This window comes from Ochotona princeps, chromosome 21 (genome assembly GCF_030435755.1).
Source record: "Ochotona princeps isolate mOchPri1 chromosome 21, mOchPri1.hap1, whole genome shotgun sequence".
Lineage (NCBI taxonomy): Eukaryota > Metazoa > Chordata > Mammalia > Lagomorpha > Ochotonidae > Ochotona > Ochotona princeps.
The window spans coordinates 35953507-35956494 of NC_080852.1; positions in this window are offsets into that span (position 1 = coordinate 35953507).

Consider the following 2988-nt stretch of genomic DNA (forward strand, 5'->3'; position numbering starts at 1 on the left):
CGGCCGCCATCTCCCTCGACTGCTCGGCGCTCGGCAGGCGCGCCTGCGGCGGCGCCGACCCCACACGCCAAGCGGACACGCGAGCGCCGAGTCTTCGAGCAGGAGCCTCAGCTCCGGCGATGCTTCTGCGCAGGCGCAGCCAGGACGGGACGAGCCGGGCGGCAGACGCGCTTAGGCGGCAGGTGCGTACCCGGGGGCGCAGGTGGGAGAACTGAGCCCCGTCGTTCTCGGACTCTTGACCAGTGAGCGCCAAGAATGGGACAGCCAGGGAGTTGTAACGCCTCCTAACACCCTCCCAGCTATCGTTCTAAATCAATGTAAGGATCATAGACGTGGCAAGTTAGGGACTTGGAAGGAAATGGGGCTGTTGGGGTCCAGGCCATGTTTTCAAGAAGGGATGGCTGAGAGGTTAGCACCTTCTCAGTGCCTTGCACCTCCAAGGACTTCAAGATGTGGACACAGGGCTTCGTCCCAGCCCCAGAGACCAGGTTGCTTTGCGCCCTGAATATGTCCTGGGCTTGCGCAAGGGGCTGAGCTGCCGAGGACCCTGCAGAGCCCCTGGGTTTAGTAGGCGAGCTGAGAGCTCCACTCATGCCCCAGGGCCCTTGGAGATCCTGAATGTCTCCCACTGCTAACAGTCGCCTCCCCCTCTTCCTCCTCCTCCTCCTCCTCCTCCTCCTCCAGGAGTGAAAATGATGGATATGGAGGGGGGTTAAGGGAGTGAAGGGTGGGGGACCTGCGCGATAACTCTGCAGGCTGAACTTCCACCTTGCAGTGCCAGCATCCCATATGGGTGCTGGTTCGTGTCCCAGCTGCTCCACTTCCCATCCAGTTACCTGCTTGTGGCCTGGGAAACCAGTAGAGGGTGGCCCAAAGCCTTGGGACCCTGCTTCCATATGGGAGACCCAGAAGAGACTCCTGACTCCTGGGTTTGGATTGGCTCAGTCCTGACCCTTACGACCACTTCGGGAGTGAACCAGCGGAGGGAAGATCTCTTTCTCTGGCTCTCTTTCTCTCTGTAAATCTGCTTTTCCAATGAAAATTAATAATTTTTTTAAGAAAGAAAAGAAATAATGGAGGTGGTGGGGGCTGGGAAAAAAACCTACAGGCTCCGCTGACCTCACTTTCCTGGGCTCGAACGCCATAAGCAGGAGAACTGGTTCTGTGCTCAGTAGGTAAGCTTGCCGGTGGGGGCACGGTGAGCCAGGGGTCCCCAGACCTAGGTGCCAGGACTGCCTACCACTAACTTTGTCACCTTCATTGGGTCCTTTCCTGCTCCCTGGGCTTCGGTTCACCCTCCGTTAGCTTCCGAGGACTTGGTGGTCTCTGTATTAAACCTGACGTCCAGTTATTCTGGTTTGAATTTGGCAATGGAGCCTTTGGGGAAAAAAAAAAAAAAAAACTTTTTTCAATGCTGAGTGTGATTCCTGAATGTTGGCTGTGCACCTGGTGAGGCGAAGGACGGGCGCGAGGAGTTATGGCAGCCACCAGGGGGCGCCGTGCGGCCACTTACGAACCTAGTCCTCGGAGGTTTCCTAGGCCCTAGTGGTTCTTCGTGAGTTGAAGAACTCCCCTTCCAGTTTAGGAGGTGAGCATGCCTGCTGGGGAGTCAGTCTTCCCCTCCAAGCCGCTGCCCTGCTGACCTTAACTCCAGCCCTCCTCGAGCTCCGGACACAAAGCCCTCTCTCTCTCTCCCCCATATCCTGCTCCTGACCATCAGCAAGTCAGCTCTCACACCGGCTGCTGGCCGCCACCTCTCACCTGGCTGGGCGTCCTGCCCGGGTCCCCGCCTCAGCCCAGGCTCTGCCCAGTCCTGCATCCTCTATCCCAGCGACAGAAGAAACCCCAGGAAATCACAGGTCCCCGGCACAGGGTCCTGCCTTCCTCTGCTCAGCCCCTCATGGCTGCTGGCACTTGGATCAGCCAGGGAGGCCTGGACGCTCCTGTGCCTGAGCGCTCTTGTCCCAGAATTCCACATGTCTCCTCTCACTTGCTCAGTCTCCCGCACTCATGGGGGGAGGCCTTCCGGACCTGGCATTCCATATGGGCAAACTCGGGTCCCATCAGCTCCACTTCAGATCCAGCTCCCTGCTCATGGTCCTTGGGGAGCAGTGGAGGATGGCCCAAGTGCTTGGGCCCTCGAAGCCACAGGGGAGACTAGGATGAAACTCCTGGTTCTGACTTGGCCCAGCTCTAGCCCTTGGGGCCATTTGGGGACTGAACGAGTGGATGGAGGATCCGTTCTCTCTCTTTCTTAAATAAATAAGACAAAACCCAGCTAGGCCTTACCTTTCAGTTGCCTCCCACACTCCCCACAGGCTTCCTCTTCAAAAGAGCCCCAGACTTCCAGTAAGCTCCTGTGCCTCCCCAGGGAAGCCCCCACATCACTGGTGTCCAGGGTATCTCCCGCATGAGGGAGGCCCATGTGAGCCAAGGGTTGGAGGCAGGAAAGTCCCTGGTTACAGAAATGGTTGCTATGTGTGGACCCAAAACCCCCAAGTTTTATGGCTTAAAATCAGAAGCACTCGCTTTTGCTGAGAGCCTGTGGGCCAACCAGTAGTTCCTCTGGTCTTGCCTCCAAGCCTCTGGGGACAAAGAAGGGACCAACTGGTCTGGAATGACCTTGACCGGCTGCAGGAGCTGTGCTCTGTGTGGTCTCCCATCTTCCCGCAGGCCAGCCAGTTCTTGTTCACAGAAACACAGCAGGCAGACGCAGCCCAGGGACCACATCTGGTGTGGCTGGTCCCTAAGGCTCGTGCTGCGGAAGCTTGGTGGAATCCCGAAGAGCTGAAGCCCAGTGGGAGAGGATTGCTTCCCAGGGGGCACCGCCCCAGGTTGGCTTCACTCCTTCCCTGCCATGTTGTGATGTAGCGGGATGGGGGTTGTTCAGACAGGTGTCAGTCCATCGTGACCTTCCAGCCAGCACACTCATGAGCCAAGATACACCCCTTTGCTTTGTCCGTCACCCAGGCACTTTGTCGTAATTGC